This window comes from Neomonachus schauinslandi, chromosome 4, assembly GCF_002201575.2.
Source record: "Neomonachus schauinslandi chromosome 4, ASM220157v2, whole genome shotgun sequence".
NCBI classification, from domain to species: domain Eukaryota; kingdom Metazoa; phylum Chordata; class Mammalia; order Carnivora; family Phocidae; genus Neomonachus; species Neomonachus schauinslandi.
The window spans coordinates 78,563,160-78,583,560 of NC_058406.1; the positions used below are offsets into that span (position 1 = coordinate 78,563,160).

General features: G+C 38.2%; 1 protein-coding gene and 1 non-coding gene across 2 annotated transcripts in view; one reads left to right on the top strand and one right to left on the bottom strand.

Moving 5' to 3' along the window:
* ALG14 (ALG14 UDP-N-acetylglucosaminyltransferase subunit) overlaps positions 1-20,401 on the bottom strand; it is a 100,135-nt gene that overhangs the window by 31,518 nt on the left and 48,216 nt on the right. The window lies entirely within an intron of this gene.
* On the top strand, positions 806-912 carry LOC123324675. Its single transcript, XR_006539952.1, has one exon. It is a non-coding gene; the product is annotated as a U6 spliceosomal RNA (small nuclear RNA).

Here is a 20,401-nt window from a genome sequence, read left to right on the forward strand (position 1 = left end):
TGATGAACATTTTTTCATGTGTCTGTTAGCCATTTGTATGTCTTCTTTGGAGAAGTGTCTGTTCATGTCTTCTGCCCATTTTTTGACTTATTCATTTTTTGGGTGTTGAATTTGAGAAGTTCTTTATAGATCTTGGATACCAGCCCTTTATCTATAGTGTCATTTGCAAGTATCTTCTCCCATTCTGTGGGTTGCCTCTTTGTTTTATTGACTGTTTCCTTTATGGATTCCAAAATTCTCAACAAAATCCTAGCTAATAGGATCCAACAATACATTAAAAGGATCATCCACCACAACCAAGCGGGATTTATCCCCAGGATGCAAGAGTGGTTCAACATTCGCAAATCAATCAATGTGATAGAACACATTAATAAGAGAAGGAGAAGAACCATATGGTCCTCTCAACTAATGCAGTTTCCTGATTAAAACTCTTCAGAGTATAGGGATAGAGGGAACATTCCTCAAGTTCATAAAATCCATCTATGAAAAACCCACAGTGAATATCATCCTCAATGGGGAAAAGCTGAGAGCCTTTCCCTTAAGATCATTTCACTCATTTACCCAAATCAGAAACATAGGACTCAGCCTAGACTTGTCCTCAATCATCCCCACCCCCTCTCCTAAGTGATATCTTGGTTGTAGTACATATATCTTCCATTCACTAAAGTATAAAGTTGAAATGCAGCCATCTTTATCATTGATACACACAGTGAAGTTGTACCCAAAAATGTGGAAAGTAGTATTGGGAAATTCAGAGCATTTTCATTGTTGAAAATGCATTTTTTTTTTTTCCTTAAAAGAGAAACTGCTCGCTTTGACAGCACATACACCAGAACTGGAATGATACAGAGAAGATTAGTATGGCCCCTCTGCAAGGATGACATGGAAATTCATGAATTATACCATATTTTTAAGAAATTATACCAATTCTCTGCAATCTCTTTCAGAGGACAGAAGTAGAAGGAATACTTCCTAACTCATTCTATGATACCAGAATTACCCTTATACTAAAACCAAAGACATTACAAGAAAACTACAGAACAATATCTCTCATGAAGAGAGATGCAAAAGTCCTCAATAAAATATTAGCAAATCAAATCTAACAATGTTTAAAAATGACAATACACCATAATCGAGTGGGATTTATCCCATGCATGCAAGGCTCTCTAACATTTGAAAACCAAATGATGTAATGTATCATATTAACAGGCTAAAGAAGAAATATCACATGATCATGTGGATAGATGGAGAAAAAGCATTTGACAAAATCCAACACCCATTCGTGATAAAAGCTCTTGGTAAAGTAGGGATAAGAACTTCCTCAATTTGATAAAAAATATCTACAGAAAACCTACAGCTAGCATACTTAATGGTGAGAAACTAGAAGTCTTCCCACTAAGATCAGGAACAAGGCAGGGATGTCCCCTTTTATTACTCCATTTCAACACTGTACTAGAAGTCCTAGCCAATATAATAAGATAAGGAAATAAAAGGTGTACTGATTAAGAGGGAAGAAATAAAAAACTGTCTTTGCAGATGGCATGATCATCTAGGTAGAATATCTGAAAGAACTGACCAAAAAATTCCTAGAATAAGTGATCATAGCAAGGTTACAGAATATAAGGTTAATACAAAAAAGTCAATCACTTTCCTACTGAACAACTGACATTTGAAGTTAAAAACACATTACCATTTATATCAGCACCCTAAACAATGAAATACTTAGGTATAAATCTAACAAAATATGTATAGACCTGTCTATATGAAGAAAACTATAAAACTCTGATGAACAAAATCGAAGAACAAAATAAATGGAGAGATATTCCATCTTCATGGATAGGAAAACTTGATATTGTCAAGATGTCAGTTCTTCCCAATTTGGTCTACAGATTCAAGGAAATCCCAGTCAAAATCCCAGCAAATTATTTTATGGATATCAACAAATAGATTTTAAAGTTTAAATAGAGAGGCAAAAGATACAGAATAGCCATCACAACCCTGAAGAAGAACAAAGTTGGAGGACTAACACTACCCAACTTCAAGAGTTACTATAAAACTATAGTAATCAAGACAGTGTGATATTGGTGAAAGAATAGACACATAGATTAAAAGAACAGAACAGAGAGCCAGAAATACAGCCACGTAAATAGGGTCAATTGATATCTGACAAAAGAGCAAAAGGAACACAATGGAGCAAAGATAGTTTTTTCAACAACTGGATATCCACATGCAAAAAAATGAATCTTGATACAGATCTTACACTCTTCATAAAAACTAACTCAAAATGTATTATAGACCTAAGTTTAAAATGCAAAACTATGAAATTCCTAGAAGATAACATAGGAGAAAATCCAGGTGACCTTGGGTTTGCTGGTGACTTTTTAGAGATAACAACAAAGGTATGATCCATGAAAGAAATAACTGATAAGCTGGACTTCAATAAAATAAAATTTCTGTTCTTCAAAAGACATTGTCAAGAGAATGAAAAGAGAAGCCAGAGACTGGAAAAAATATTTACAAAAAACATATCTGGTAAAGGACTGGTATCCAAAATATACAAAAAACTTTTAAAACTCAACAATAAGAAAATGAACAAACCAATTAAGAAATGGACTAGGGGTGCCTGTGTGGTGCAGTCGGTTAAGCATCCGACTCTTGGTTTCAGCTCATGTCATGATCTCAGGGTCCTGGGATCAAGCCCTGCATTAGGCTCCACGCTCAGTGGAGTCTGTTTGAGATTCTCTCTCCCTCTTCCTCTGCCCCTCCTGCTAGTGCTGTCCCCCCACCAAATAAATAAATAAATCAATCTTTTTTTTTTTTAAAGAAGAAATGGACCAAAGATCTTAACAGACACTTCATCAAAGAAGACAGATAGATGGCAAATAAGGATATGAAAAGATGTTCCACATCATATGTCATTAGGGAAATGCAAATAAAACAACCCATAAGAATGGGTACATACTAAGTATAAATATGCAGAGCACAGATATTTAAGGCAGTGAAACCATCCTGCATGACATTAAAATGCTAGATACATGTCATTATACACTTGTCAAAACCTACAGAATGTACAACGCCAAGAGTGAAAGATAATGTAAACTATGGACTGTAGGTGATAATGATTTATCAGTGTAGGTTCATCAGTTGTAACAAATGTACCATTCTGGTGGGGGACACTGATAATGAGAGAGGCTATGCCTGAGTGGGGGCAGGGGGTACATGGGAAATTTCTGTGCCTCCTGCTGAATTTTGCTATAAACTTGAAACTACTCTAAAAAATGAAATCTATTTAAAAACATGAGAGAAAGAAACAAGCTAGTATCCTGGTATTTCTATTAGCTATCTATTAGCTAAGGTAGCCATTAGCTACTCATTTGTAGATTATGGATTTAGAAATACCACAAGGATGAGTTAGTTCTTTTTGCTATTCTAAGTTCTACAAAGAAAAGGAAGTTCTTGCTGACTGGAAGGGAAAAAAATATCAGAATATCATTCCATAGTTAGTGAAAAGTTGTACAAATTTGGAAGATAGGATTCAAATTCCAACAGGGCCTAGCAGAAATAAAAACAAGCAAATTCTTCATTATATAAACAAAGAAATTGAATAAAGTCAGAGGAATTGTTTTGATCATATATTTAGATTACTGTGTGCTGATCTGGCCACACTATGATCAGAAAACCAACTCAGAAAAGAATGAGGGATGGTGCAGGCATCTAAATTAGCCTAGTAACTTACAGATCCCCATTACTTCCATATAAAACAGGATTAAGATTCTCTATCATCCCTTATCATTGAAATTCAAAAACTAAATTTGATTATTGTTTCAGTCTTCACTTTTAATGAATCAAAGTGATAAAAATAAAAAATAATGAAAACATTTAACCCAACTTAATTTCATTACTGTTTCATCATATGAACTTTCACATAAATGTGATTTGGATCTTTTGGTGAATGTCATGGTAACCCCAAATCTCTAGTTCAGGGAAATAATACCATCAAACTCAATCAGAAGTGGAGTTGGAACTAAACTTTTATGAACTATTTTATAGTCATTTTCTCCTATTAGAGTAAGCTACCAGGTTATTGTAGGAGAGCTCAGTAAGAATTTGCTGCTCATTAAATAATAATTAGTTCTCCATATTTGTTACTAAGACATGCAAATGCCAGATTTGGTGGTCCCCGAGGGTGTATTAGCAGAGTTAGGGAAAGTTCTGAGGGACCTCTAGTCAGGCAATATTCTGTAAGTTAGTCACATACTATATCATCATATACCGGGTTCCCCTCTTGAGAACATCTATGCTCCAGGGCCAACTGGGCCTGTTCCAAGCAGCCCTTCTTTGGTGGAATTTCCTAGTACATCACTTTAGAATCAAGAACCAGAGACTCTTGGGGCACCTGGGTGGCTCGGTCGGTTAAGCGTCTGCCTTCGCCTCAGGTCATGATCCCAGGGTCCTGCTCAGCGGAGAGCCTACTTCTCCCTCTCCCGCTCCCCCTGCTTGTGCTCGCTTTCTTTCTCTCTCTCCGTCAAATAAATAAATAAAATCTTAAAAAAAAAAAAGAATCAAAGACTCTTAAAGTTGGAAGGAAAGTTAAAGATCAAAAATGATATTACAGGAAAAAGTATCATCTGGTAAGATATTGTTCAACCCTTTCTTGTGTCTGTATTGTTGATTAAACAACAAAACAAAATTAAGCAAACAATACAGAAGAATCTTTCCCGTTCATTACAAGTATTAGGGTTGCTAAATGTAAATATAGAATTGTCTCATTTTTCCAGTGTAGGATAAATAGAGGCCGTATTAGAACTTGACCCAAACTCTTGTTTACTCACAAGTTATCCTAACCCTTCATTTCTTCTGATGAAAGTAATTTTCCTGTGCTTTATAATAAAAACATAGCAACCAACCTGGATGTTTACAGTGTTTTGCCAACAAATAAGGCAAACAATCCTGCCAAATCTGAACTGGCTATGCAGACAAAAGAAATCAAATAATGACTTCAGAGTTCCCAAACTAATTTATTACTCTAATGAGGGCTAGACTCCAACTTGGATACTTAACTTTTTTCAGGTCCCTAGTGAGATAAATGTTTTACCGTATATTTTTAGCTGGGAGTTGTTTTATTTTAATAGCATTGCTTTTAAATAACTTTTCCTTAAAAAAACAAAAAAAAAAACCCACCAAAAATACCCTCCAGCACTTCTAACTTTATGATTCTCTAATTGAATTATGTGATTCGATTAGAAAGCAATGGTTTACTTTACCCAACTTTTATCATTTTGTGTTTAGAATCATTCTCAGAAATCCAAATTAGCTGATTACTAAACAAGTTCTAATTACCCCCCAGAGACTGTGGGAGCCTGGACTTTTTGGATTGTTCACTGTTTGGCTGGGAAACAGGCTTCCTCTTGTAGTGCCTGATCTGCTATTGATTTAAAAACTGACCTAAAGGGCTATTTGTTCTGGGTTCTTTGAAGTATATTCGATACTCCCGCCTTGTGGAATCATTCTGACAGACATCCTGAACCTCATGCCATATTCTTTACTATGTAGTCTGTGCAGCTGGGAATAATGGGATAATGGCTCATTAACCTGCTCTCACCTCCAAAAGAGGGCCAAGGATTTAAAATACCTCCAAATAATCACACTGGTGTTTCTGGCTTGAACCATGAGGCAAGTCAGTTCCGTTCCCAGTCCACATGATCCCTCCTTCCTAGCCTTGGACTTGGGGCCATGCCTGTCTCCTAGATTCTTTTTTTTTTTTTTTTAGATTTATTTATTTATGGGGCGCCTGGGTGGCTCAGTTGGTTAAGCATCTGCCTTCAGCTCAGGTCATGGTCCCAGGATCCTGGGATCAAGCCCCGCATCGGGCTCCGTGCTCAGCAGAGAGCCTGCTCCTCCCTCTCCCACTCCCCCTGCTTGTGTTCCCTCTCTCGCTGTGTCTCTCTCTGTCAAATAAATAAATAAAATCTTAAAAAAAAAAAGAATTGTTTAAAAAAAAGATTTATTATTTATTTGAGAGAGAGAGAGAAAACGTGCATGCACGCAGGGGGAGGGGCAGAGGGAGAGGAAGAGGGGGAAGCAGACTCCCCACTGAGTACGGAACCCAAAATGGGGCTCAGTCCCACGACCCATGAAATCATGACCTGAGCCGAATCCAAGAGTTGGACGCTTAACCAACTTAGTCACCCAGGTGCCCCATCTCCTAGATTCTATACTCCTCTGAACATAAATGCCATCCATGTTTCATAGTCATCTCCACCATCCACAGTGCCCAGCTCACCGCAGTTATTCAATGAAACATAGTAACAAATTTGTGAATAATTTAATTACAAATAATTATAACCATCTGTAAATAATAATAACTTTAAAAAATAGTAACAAATTCAGAAATAAATAACTTCAAAGGATAGGCATTCAGATTATGATCAGTAAAATCCTGCTCTGATATCTAGGTCTTGTGATCTAAGGAAATGGCAAAAGAAAGCAATTTGACATAGATGGTTGCAGATCCTCTTAAAAAATAAAAAATGATTCAATGAATAACATTTTCCTTAAGAATCAAGTGGGCGTTTTGGCAGAATGGCAATGAAGGAAGACCTGAGTTCCTAAGGCTTGGTTATGTTTCCTAATCCTTTTCAATCTGAAGGGAACTGAGTGGTTTTGAACTTGCCATGGCACTCTTAGAGGAGGGGAGGTCCAAGGTCCTGTGCTCTCTGATAAGTAAGAGGACATGGCATACCTGGCTAGTAGGGAGGGAGTCCCACTAATAAAGATGAGCCAGGAAGCAGTTCAAGGGGCCCCTGAATTCCATTCACCTTCAGTGGGATCAAGAGGGACAAGAGGGTGGTAGTTAAGGAGGAGATATTTAGCTGACCAAGGAGGAAGACAGTGCAGTGTTCCAGTGGGAGCTGGGATCAGGAGCTGCTAATTTCTGTCATGGTGTGTTCCAGTTCCCTACAAGCCAGTTATTAATCAAAGACGTCGCTAAGCACCTGACACATTGCTAAACTCCGTAGTGGGTCATGATAAAGCCAGAAGACTGTTTTTGGACCTTAAATTGCTCACAATCTAATCTGGGGAAGGAGAAAAGTAATGGAGCTACGATGACTAGAGAACAATTAAATGCTAACTTAGAAGTTGAAGAGGAGTGGGGCGCCTGGGTGGCTCAGTCGTTAAGCGTCTGCCTTCAGCTCAGGTCATGATCCCAGGGTCCTGGGATCAAGCCCTGCACTGGGCTCCCTGCTCTGCGGGAAGCCTGCTTCTCCCTCTCCCTCTGCCCCTGCTTGTGTTCTCTCTCTCGCTGTGTCTCTCTCTGTCAAATAAATAAATAAAATCTTAAAAAAAAAAAAAAAAGAAGTTGAAGAGGAGTTCACAGAAGGGAAAGATCTGGATGGAATGATAGTGCAAAGCAAAGCTCAGAAGAAGCTTCTAGAAAATGAGGAAATCAGTTATGTAACTGAGAATCGGGCCCATGCCAATGAGCTCCTCTTTGAGAGGGGCAGATTTAGGATGCCCTTGAATGGGGCCGAGCAGAAGAAAGCTGAGATTCACTGGTAAATCCTGACAGACTGCTTTTGGAAGGGCTGGAGACTGTGATGAAAATACAACAAGAGAGCCAAAAAAGAAAGAACAGAGAAGCAAATAATCCTTGGTTGTTTTCATGCCTGAAGGGGCTCACTGTGGCATGAAAATCAACATGAAAACAGTTAGGCATACCGCATCATCCAAGCTGGGCAATGTGCAGACATTCCTTGGCTTAAATTTAAAAATATTAACTCTTTGTTAGCCTCTCAATTTTTGGAAGAGAATATTTAACCTAGTGACAAAGGGGGCGGAGGAAGACCTATGAACCTACCACGGAAGCCCCTTCTGCACATCCTAGTTTTGTTCACATAGACCATGAAGCAGGCATTATGGTCCCTCTTCTACAGATGAAGAAAAGGAAGTTTATGGAGATTAAACAACTTACTTAAGCTTGCCCAAATATCAGAATGGCAGACCTAGATTCTGAACCCCAGGATATGTGTTGTCCAAGCCCATTTCCTCTGTTCCCTGTAAAGAGTATATACTTGGTTACCCTTAGAGGGAAGAGAAATCTATTTCATTTGTAGTGTGGCCTAGAGCTGAGCCTGGAGCTGGGAGTGAGAAGAACTGGTTTTTCTTGTTCATGCTTTGCTATTAATCCCAAGACTCTGGACAAGGCATTCCCCCTCTTGACTCTATTATTTAAGCTTTTAAAAGAGAGTTGGTGGGGAGGGGGTGCCTCGGTGGCTCAGCTGGTTGAGCGGCAGCTGACTCTTGATTTTGGCTCAGGTCATGATCTCTGGGTCAGGGGATCAAGCCGTGCATCGGGCTCCGTGCTTGAGTGTGGAGCCTTCTCTCTCTCTCCCTCTTCCTCTGCTCCACCCCCCTGCCCCCATTCTCGCTCTCTCTAAAAAAAAGTTTAAAAATTAAAAATAAGTAAAGCATGTGAGATTAAATTATTGCTAAGGTATTATCTGTATATGTTTATGGTTCAAAGTGTACAAGTGGATTCTCCACCAGGGGATGACTTACTGTGACTGAGGAAGGGAAATATGAGGATCCACATCGATCTTTGTATCTAGAGATCCACAAAGATAATAAGTAATCTAGTAAGTATTAACTATTCTTCCACACCAGCAGTGGCGGCTCCAGGACTTTAAATAGGAAGGGCTCAGGGATAGCAGGTTTGCCCTGTTACTGTGCACAATAAGCCTACTGTCTTCGCTTATATGGCCTGCATCTAGTCCTCCATGATGTGTATGAGATCGACAAGTCACCCCTTCCCACTGCTACCACCCATAAAGGTCCTCAGGAAAAAGTGTGAAGGCTGGACACAAACGTGGTCCACTGATGGAACCCACCTAAGTGAAACAGTGGTAAGAGACCAGAGAGAGCACGTATCCTGGATGGGGAAGTCACTACTGAGCTCTGGCTAATATCCTCCCCTCCAATATTTCAAAAAGAGCCAGACATATGGGCTTTTTGTGCAATCTGAAATACACTGATTAACTACATGGTCCAAATACTGACCAACTAACTATATGAATAAGAAAAAACATGTTTGTATCCACATGTGGCCCAAGGAACATCAGTCTGCTTCAGAATTAGCTGATAGAAAAGTCAGGAGGCCTGAGGAGTGCTTGTCTTAGAAATAAAAAAAGGGCTCACTGAAGTAGACAAAGAAAAGGCACTCAGAAAGACCTTATCCAATTCATATTTGAATGAAGTCCATCAGTAATCCATAAGCTCTTACATATCTAACTCCCATAATGCTTATAATTAAAAAAAAAATTTTTTTTTAAGTAACGTATACCCCCAACGTGGGCCTTGAACTCACAACCCTGAGACTGAGAATCACATGCTCTACTGCCTGAGCCAGCCAGGTGCCCCCCCATAATGCTTATATTTTTTGTCACACCTATCTGCTTCCTATAGACAACAGCAAGAAAGCCCTTACAACAAAGGTGAGTGTGCCAGGTTCAGGGACAGAAAAAAATGGAGAGAATTGTCAAAAATTAAAACTGAGTTCTATTTCTCAATAGACCCAAGGGAAAAGAATAGTTTCTGCAATAGAAGCTGATCAAGGTAGCTGCCCAAGAGTGGAGGTTAAGAGGCCAAACCCTAGGGTCTCCGTAAAGAAAGCAAGGTAGGGGAGGATGTCAAGGGGAAGATGATCCCAATGGGAGGCTGGGGGTGTGAATGAGTGAGAAGAAGAAAGAAAGAATGGTCAAGGTATGAAAAGAGACAGAAGAGAGAAGGCTATTGGGTAGGACAGGATGGGAGGTGTGTAACCGAGCTTTCGGATGCATGTATATAAGTGATAAGTGTTCCTTAAATAAACCATGAGGAACCCCAGACAGACTCTAAGAGCTAAGTCACCATCCTAATTTTAAGAACATGTTTTGGACTTCCACTCTATCTATGACCCTATGAGGTGCAGGAGGTGCAAGGAACGTTAAGTCATCCTGGTAGGAGGCGAATAGGAGTTAGTGGTTTTGAATGGTAGGGAAATCACCTTCCTGGCGGAGAGAGTGGCCTGTTTAAAAGCAAGTAGACCTGACATATCTGTGCTCCTTCTACTGTTCTTCATATCATTCCCATCTGATAGGAGGAGAAGCTAAGCTCAGAGAGGCTGACTGATTAGCTTCAAGTCACACACCTAATTATTGACAAAGCCGAGAGTAAAACCCAAATCTCCTGATTCCCAATATGGCATTTTTTCTCCCATACCACAACTAAGGTATGACAAATGAATGCAGACCAGAGAAAACAGTAATATGGAAATTTAAAGAAAAAATGTAAAACAAATAGTCAGGGGGAGTTCTTGATGAAACCTATAAAAAAAAATAGGGAACTCTTGTGTGAGCTGAAGATTGGCAGTTGGCCACATAGAGGCCCCGCCCAGCTCCCATAGACAGGAGGGAACTCTATACCTCCACCGACTCCTAGCGCCCATCCCACCCCAATTCTGTCTTCCTTTGGCAGGAAGAAGTAAGGAATTTTTTCTTCCCATGTGACTTCACAGCGGTGAATCATGGCTCCTTAAAAAGCTCAAAAAGGACAGTTGGCTTAGGAATAATAATACAGCACCAGATCCAGTCTCCTGAGCACTGGGCGCTGTCTCCACTAACAAGACTATCTACAAAATCCTGTATTTTGTAAGCAAATCTTTTGATAAACAGCATCTGGAGCTCTGAAGATGTGGACACAATTGATCTGAGCATGTGACACCTGTCCTTACAGAAAAGCAATTATTTGGCCCATAAGAGCAAACTTGTTTTCACAAACTGTCAGCAGTAAATATTTTTTAAAAATTGCTTTGTCAAAGATTTGTATAAATGGCTTAAGTGTGAAATCAGGAAGACCAAGAACACAAAACGGTATTCTGCTAACAAATGGAATTTGCTGCCCTTTGCAATTCTACAGCTGATCCCACTGCAGATTTCATTTTTTATGACAGAATATGGAAATTTTGACATCATAAACATATGAAACTTATAAATCAAGTATTCACATTTCTTAAAAAGGAATGATCAGTCACAACATGTTCTTTCTGTAATTCAAAGGTCTTATCAGCAGGGAACTTCTTGCTATTTTTAAGAGTGTGCAATATCAGTGCAAGCTCTCTAACCTGTTTGGAATCCAACCCTTTCCACTCCTCTAAACAATAATGCTAAAATATCTTTTTCTGTAAGCCACGTTTGAAATCTGTAAGGTGTTTACTCATTCCCCCAGTAAACTTAGGATAATCATAGTTTCCTCAACCCTGTTTGGAAGGTCCTTTTGAAGAATAATTTTATAATTATTTGCCACCGTGCCTTAGAGAAAATCAGAGTTTGTTCTTATGACCCTGTGAAAAAGGCTCCATGGAAGGCGGGAAGCACGTGGCTTACATCTCCTATAAAATGCTGTCCCGGTGTAAGTAGGATCTTAAATCTCATGCTGCATGTAGAGAAATAATAAGTTTTCTACAGCTGATTTAACTTCATACACGTCTAACACCAGAAAAAGAACTCCAGGGGTGCCTGGGTGGCTGAGTTGGTTGAGCATCCGACTCTTGATTTTGGCTCTGGTCATGATCTCAGGGTCGTGAGATGGGGCCCAAAGTCGGGCTCCGCACTCAGCAGGAGTCTGCTTGAGATTGTCTCTCTCCCTCTCCCTCTGCCCCCCCCACCCCCGTGCTCGCTCTCTCTCAAATAAATAAATCTTTAAAAAAAAGAAGAAAAAGAAATCCATGACCAGGTGGTTTCACTGTATTCATGCTACAAAAAATAAGGATTATACCAGGAGGCCAGGAGAAAAAGAAATCACCAAAAAGCAACTGCCAAAGAGGAAATGCTAGCCTAAATAGGTACAGTTTTACCCACTGACTTGTGGGGAGGGAAACGAGAAATCCAAAAGACAGACTATGAAGAAGATGGCATTTAGTCTCCAGAGGCTGTTACAAAACACTGACTAGATATATATACATGTCTCTCTCTCTCTCTTTCTCTTATAAAGAAAAAAGCCCTAAGTGGTTTCAAGACACTCAGGCATTAAAGTAAAGCAACTGTTTGTGAAAATGTTTTGGAACCTAACATAGGTGGTGGTTGTACAACACTGTGAATGTACTCAATGCCACTGACTTGTACACTTTAAAATGGTTAATTTTATGTTGTGTGAATTTCATCTCAATAAAAAAAATAAAGCAACAGTATTCTGCTTAAGATGAATGAGAAACCTGCCATTTCCTTTTGCTTTCTTTGACAAAGGCAACATTTAACACTTCAGAAACACACTATCAAAAAATCCTTAGATGAATTCCAGGGATTAATTCAGTGGGTGCAAAAGTTAACCAAGGAGGAGCTCTGCAATGCCTTTTTTTTTTTTTTCCATTTTATTTTTTCCATCCCACTTAAGTAAGCTCTAAGAAGTCATCACTAAGTTTTAATAGTTTCTCTGCCTCCTTCCTTCCTATATCCCTCCTCCACAACTTCTCTTTACTAGGTGCTGGGATTGCCAAGATGAGTAACACACCTTACCTTTGCTCAAGGAGTTCACGGTCTGCATTTATTTCCAAAAACTCTCCAAGCTGCTTCCATACCAGCTCTGGTTCTAGCCATCTCCAAATCTGTAATGAGTGCACTTGACCTGAGCATTCACATCCCATACTCAGTTATTTGTGTTCTCTGTGTTCCCTTCTTTTCCTTTTACCTTCAGACCAAAGGGAGATTTTTAAAATGCTAACCCAAAACGGCACTTTATTGAGTCTCAGATGCTATAAAAAGAGAGCTATCCAGATTCATTTGAAACTTTAACATAGGCCCTTGAGAGGCTGTGAAACTGGGACTGGCTCTAGGAATCACATATTTAATTGAAGATCATTTCAAAGATTTGCTTTCTCTTTATCCCACCCCTCTGTGCTCACTTAGCCGCCAGCGCCTACCACCACCCTTTCCCACAAGGCCAGGGCTCTCCACGTGCACGGCCTCTGACCACACATGCGTCCTTTCTTTGGAAACAGCTTTGTTTTCATCGCGCTTCCCTTTCTCATCCCCTCACAACTGAATTCCTTTTCCTTCAACGTTCATTTTTGTTTTCACCGTAGTCACATTGTTATCCTTAGGAAAACACGCTAGCCTTCACCGTGAAAGGAAGAGGCCCCACCAGGCCCAGAGCTCCCATGCGCCTGTGATGGGCTGGAACAGGGACAACTCAGACAGTGACGCAGGCAAAGTGAGACGAGAGAGACGACCGGTAGGCAAAGCCACACTGGCTTCTGCAGAGAGGAAAAACGGAATGTTTGCCAAGTGGAAAAAGGATCAATTTAGAAAGGAAAGAAAAATTATTTTCAAGCTCTGGAGAGTCCTCCAAAGTGGAGAAAAATAAAAACAACTCAAAACAATCTCTGATTATATACAGCCTAACTCTGACCCAGATTTTGTTCTGAGGTCACTCAAAATGTGAAACAGAAGTCATAACGTTTAAATTAAATACCTCATTTGTGGATGGAAGCGGCTACAGGTTGTCACCCGGCCAATGTGTCAGTGGTACAGCTGGTAATTTCCCCATGCAGCTGGGAAAGGCAGCCTGTCAGTCATAAGAAACCAGATATGTGGGAGGATTTTCACATGGCATCACTTCTCACAGTGGACTCTGGCCATCATCAGACTTGTTAAATGCACGTATGATATACAGTTGGTTCTTCTCTATCTTTATGAATGTTGCTAAGTTTACAATGCATGTACTGAGGAGAAATACAAGCTGGGTAAAAGGAACACTGGCATTATTTTAATGTGTTACAGGGGACTGGTTAACAGAGGTACAGGAACTGGACAAATTTTTTTTTTTTTTTAAAGATTTTATTTATTTTTTAGAGAGCGAGTGAGAGAGAAACAGCATGAGAGGGTCAGAGGGAGAAGCAGGCTCCCCGCTGAGCCGGGAGCCCGATGTGGGACTCGATCCCAGGACCCTGGGATCATGACCTGAGCCGAAGGCAGACGCTTAACCATCTGAGCCACCCAGGCGCCCAGGAACTGGACAAATTTAAACAAATGTCTCCCAAGTATGATTTCATTAATCCTGGAAAACATGAAGCAGTAGACAATTGTAGTCTAATCATTTCTTATTTGACTTGGCTGGAAAAATCTTATTCTCATTTAACTCCATTTATAGATAGGCATCTTGGGTCAGCTGACTTTCCTTTGTCCAGCTAGGTTTCCTTTGAACATGTTTTAAAGGTTTTTGATTACCAAAAAATATAATACCAGAGGAAGGTCATTATACGAAGAGAATCAAACTAACAGCAATTCAGGGGAAAAAGAAAGTTTCTGTAAGAATTCTGGCATATCAACAAGAAGGTAGTTGACTCTTCCTAATGTTTCAAACACACGTCAATCAATAGGCTAATAAAAATTTTATATACTATGCAAACAGTGATAATCTCAGTACCATCCAGTTTGTGGCTCACCACAGAAAATATCTAATGAAAAAAAATCACAGTATCCCACTTATGGACAATAACCCACTCTCTATGTCATCAATTTGCTACTGAACTTAAGACATTTCACAGCTCAAACTGGATATGGAACATGTGAAAAAAATGACTAAGTAAAATAATGGCCTTCTTTCATACAAAGCATGAGGGTACATGTAATAAATACATCTAAATTTGTCATGGTGAATTAAACCAGCTTCAGCTTCAGGCAAAGAGCAGAGTATTAGGCTGAAATGGTCCATTTCTTTCCAATTTGTTATACATGTAGAATCTGAAATTTATTTTTTAATTGATTAAAAATTAAATTAGGTTTCATTTTTGTAGGCAGAGTTCTTTCCTTGAGTATTTCATTTAACAACAGCCAGGTTGGCATAAAGCCAGTAATCAAACACTGCGGACTCGGGAAACCCTTCTGGTTTTTCAGACTCTCAATAAAGCCTGAGAAGAGTACCAGTTTAGGGAGTGGGCGTCTTTGTTTTTGTGATGACTCACATCACCCAGTATTCATTCACTTATTTTTAAGTCATTCCACAAATATGTGGAAGGTACTTTTCTAGGAAGAGACCATGGGAAACACAAAAATACACAGCCCTTGCCCTCGAGAACTGTACAGATCTTTTCCCCCAACATATGCAGTCCTCTTACTGTAGCTTAATGATTAGCAATCTCTCAAATTCAACTTCCTCTTCTTCTCCTTGAAACAAACTAATTCTCTTCAGGAGTATATTTTCAAGAAAGCATGAGGTCAGTCTACTCACTCAAAGACTGATTTAAAGACTCCTACCTTTAGGAGTAACTAAAGACACAATAGTGAAGAAATCTTTGGGTTTCAAGATGCAAACAGTGAACTACAAGGAGTTCATATTACTGAGAGATCAACAGGTCTATTACACTAAGGGAAAAAGGGCATAAATCAGATTATGAAGGGCCAGGATCAATGGGACTATTTAGCCATGGTTTTAGAAGGGCCAACAAAGTGTTCCATGCCTCCCATGGCTATCAGTAGACATATTAAATAGAAAATCAGCAAAGATATAGAAGAACTCAAATCACATCGTCCACCAACAGCATGTAACAGACAGTTCCAGAACACCCCACACAATAACAGCAGAATACACATTCTCTTCAAGGGCCCATGGAATGCTCACCGAGATAGACTGTATCCTGGATCATAAAACAAACCTCGACATATTTAAAAACAGAGCATGTTTCTTGGCCACAATGGGATCAAACTAGAAATCAATAACAGAAGGATAATAGGAAAAAAAAATCTCCCAATACTTAGAAATTAAGCAAAGCACTCTAAATCCATGGGTCAAAGAAGAAGTCTCAAAGGACATAAAAAAATACTTGGAACCAAATAAAATGAAAATGCAACATATCCACATTTGTAGGATGAACCTAAAACACTGCTGAAAGAAAAATTAGTAGCACTATACGCTTATATTAGAAAAGAGGAAAGGTCTTATATCAATAATCTAAGCCCCTACCTTACGAAACCAAAAGAAGAACAAAATGAACCCAAAGCAACCAGAAGAAAGGAAATAATAAAGAGCAGAGAAAATAAATGAAACAGAGCTGATTCTTTACTTTTTTTAAAGATTTTATTTATTTATTTGAGAGAGAGTGAGCAAGAGAGAGCATGAGCGGGCAGAGGGAGAGGGTAAGGGAGAAGCAGGCTCCCACTGAGCAGGGAGCCAGATGTGGGGCTCCATCCCAGGATCCTGGGATCATGCTCAACCAGTTGAGCCACCCAGGCACCCCAGAGCGGATTCTTTAAAAAGATCAACAAAACTGATTAATCTTTAGCAAGAATGACAAATGTAAAAAGAGAAAGAGAGAAGACAGACTTTGCCAATATCAAGAAAGAAACAGAGGATATAACTACAGATCCTAAAGCTGTTAAAAAAAAAAAAAAAGGATAATAAGGGAATACCACCACCAACTCTATGTACATAATAATTTAGATGAAATGGAACAATTCCTTGAAAATCACAAACTACCAAAATTCATCCAATATGAGACAGATAATCTGAATAATCTTATGACTATTAAAGAAATGTAATCCACAACTAAAAAGTTTCTGAAAAAGAAATCTTCAGGGTCAGGTGGCTTAACTGGGGAATTTTACCAAACATTAAAGGAAAATTAACATCAAGTCTAAATAATCTTCCAGAAAACAAAGAGGGTGAAACACTTCTCAATCATTTTATAAGGCTAATATTATCTCAAGACCAAAATGGGACAAAGAGAGTCCCAAACAGAAAGCTAAAGACCAATACCCCTTATGACTATCATTATAAAAATTCTCAACAAATTACTGGCAAGTCAAATCCAGTTACATGTAAAAAGAATTATACATCATGATCAGGTCAGATTTATTCCAAGAATGCAAGTGTGTTTCAATATTTGAAAATCAATCAGTGTAATGCACAATATTAATAGGCTAAAGAAAAATCACATGACATCATGTATTAACTGACAAAATTCATTCTGTCATTAATGACATTAATTTTTCATTTGCGGCAAATTAGGAACAGAGGTTGTGAAGGTTAATACTACATGTCAAGTTGGGCAATGGGGTGGCTCAGGCATTTGGTCAAACATCATTCTGGGTATGTCTGTGAGGGTATTTTGGGGTGAAATTAATATTTGAATGGGTAGACTGAGTAAAGTGCATTGCTCTCCCTACTAATGTGGATGGTCCTCATCCAATCAATTGAAGACCTGAATAGAACAAAAGGCTGAGTAAAATCTTGTACCATTAGTTCTCGTTCAGTTTTTCTGGAGAACCTTAATACAGAAGGGAAGCTTTCTCAACTTGACAAAGAACATCTATAAAAAACCCACAGTTAACATCATCCTTAGTAGTAAAAGAGTGAATACATTTCTCCTAAAACCTGGATCAAGACAAAGATGCCTGTTCTCACCACTTCTTATTCAATATATTACTAGAAATCCTAGCCAGTGCAATAAGGCAAGAAAAGGCTGGAAGGGAAAAACTTTCCCTATTTGCAGAGTATGTGATTGTCTAGAAAGTCCCAGGAAATCTATTTTAAAAATTCCCAGGATTTAATAAGTGAGTTCAGCAAGATCACAGGATATGAGATAAAAAACAAAGATCAGTTGTATTTCTATAGGTAAGCAACAAACATGTAGAAACCAAAATTAAAAACATAATACCATTTATAATTTACAATAATTCCCAAAAAGTTAAGTACCAAGTTACCAATTTTAAGAAAATTGTACATGGATCTATATACTGAAAATTACATGAAAGAAATAAAAGAAGACCTAAATTAAATGGAGGAACATACCATGGCTATGGACTGGAAGACTCAATATAGTAGAGATGTCAATTTCTCCAAAACTAATTTATACAAATAATGTAATTCCTGTCAAAATCCCAGCAAAATTTTGTTGTACATATAGAGAAGCTTATTTCAAGATTTATATAGAAAGGCAAAGGAACTAGAATAGCTAAAACGATTTTAAAAAAGAAGAATAAGGTGGGAGAAATCATTTGACTTGAAGTTAAGACTTATTACATATAGCTCTATCATTCATAACAGTGTGGTCCTGGCAGAGGGACAGACACAGAGATCAATGAAACAGAGAACAGATAAACATAAACACACCAAACTGATTTTTAAAAAAAAATCCTAACTGATTTTTGACAAAGAGGCAAAAGCAATTCCATGGAGAAAGGAATTTTTTTTTTTTAAACAGATTATGCTAGACATCTATTGGAAAATGAGCCTTCATCTAAACCTTATATTTTATATGAAATTTGATTCAAAATGATCTATAGATTCAAAAGTAAAACATAAAACTGTAAAACTTTTGGGAAAAAACATGAGGAAATCATTGGAATCTAGGGCTAGGTGGAATCTAGAACTCTTCACCTGAGTTCTTAGATGTGACAACCAAAATAAAAAACTGATAAATGAGACTTCATCAAAATAAAAACTTCTGCTCTGTGAAAGTCCCTGTTAGGAAGATGAAAAGAGAAGCTATGACCTGGAAGAAAATATTTGTAAACCACAATATTGCACAATAGCCTTATATCTAGAATAGAGACAAGAACTCTCAAAACTGAAAAGTAAAACAAGCAATTCAGTTAGAAAATGGACAAAAAGACATGAACAGACCTCTCAGTTAAGAGGGGATATTAATGACAAGCACATGAAAAGATATTCAACATCATGCTAGCAACTAGGAAAATACAAATTAAAACCACAATGGCATATCACTACACACTTAGGAAATAGTGATATCAAAACCTAGAAAGAATGCAGAGAAACTGGATCTCTCATACACTGCTAGTAAGACGCAAAATGGCAATAGCCACTATGGAAAACAGTTTGGTAATTTCTTACAAAATTTTACTTGAACCTTCTATCAGACCCAGCAATCTCGTTTGTGAGCATTTGCCTACAGAAATGAAAACTTAATACCCACACAAAAACCTGTACATAAATGTTCATAAGAGCTTTATTTATAGCAGCAGAAAACTGAAAACAATTCAAATGTCCTTCAGTGCATGAATGGCTAAGCAAACTGTGGTACATCTGTACAATGGAATTCTATTCAGCAATAGAAAGGAATTACTGATACATGCAAAAAAAGTGCATAAATCTCAACACCATTACATTTAGCAAAAAAGGTCTATCTCAAAAGGTTTCACACCATTTGATTCTATTTATAGAACATTTTTGAAATGACAAACTGTAGAGATGGAAAACAGATCAGTGGCTGCCAGGAGACAGGAATGGGGTAAGCACCGGGGAGTACTTTTGCAGTGACAGAGCAGTTTTGAATCTTGATTTTGGTGGTGATCACACAAATAAATACACGAATAAAGTAGCAGAGAACTACACACCTACAACCACACATGAATGTATATAAAAAACAGTGAAAAGTGAGTAAGGTCTGTAGTCTGGTTAAAAGTATCGTACTAATACACATTTTCTGGCTTTGACACTGTACTACAGTTATATATGATGTGTCACCATTAGGGGAAGCTGGGTGAAGAGTACATGACCTCTACGCATTATTTCTGCAACTTCTTGGGATCTGTAATTATTTCAAAATGTTAAAAAAGCTAAAAAGTGTTCAAATGTTTTTTAAAAAGAATCTCAAGTAGCAGAACAAGCTGTAGCTGCAGAGATGGAAGAACAATTTCTGATCTAAATAGTTTTTTTCCAGGAGAATTACTATTTCATGTCTACCTGTTGTTTCTTTATTTTTCTTGAAGCTAACTAAATAAAAGCTTCTCAAGGACATAGGCTATATTGCATTAATCCCCTTCAGTGCCTACTGCAATACAGATGGTAAAAAAAGACTAGTTAAGTTCTGAATTGAGCAACTTAGCTAATTCTGGCAGATTCCAATACATTTCTAAAGAGAACCAGAGTTAAGCTACACTGACTAGCTCTGTGACCTTGGTTACTTAGACCTCTCTGGACTTTGGGCTTCTCATCTATGGAATGAATATAGAGAGTACTATGTCAGAAGACTGTAAGGAAAAATAAATGAGTTAATGCATGTAAAGTACTTAGGAGAGAGCCAGACATATTGGAATAGCTCAATAATTTTTTTTTTTTCCAAAGTGGGGCTTGAACTCATGACTCTGAGATCAAGACCTGAGCTGAGATCAAGAGTCAGACACTTAACTAAGCCACCCAGACACCCCTCAATAAATGTTATTTTTCTAAAAGATTTTTAAAATATGAGTTTTAGGTGGATCCATTCTCATGAATCAACGTTATAATCAATAAAATGGTTAAGTGGTTATTTCCTTTAACTACTGGGATTTCAACAAAAAAAGTCTGTTTGTGGGGATTATAAAGAAAAAAGTCCAATATGCCATCTTAACAGTACCTATGACATTTAGCT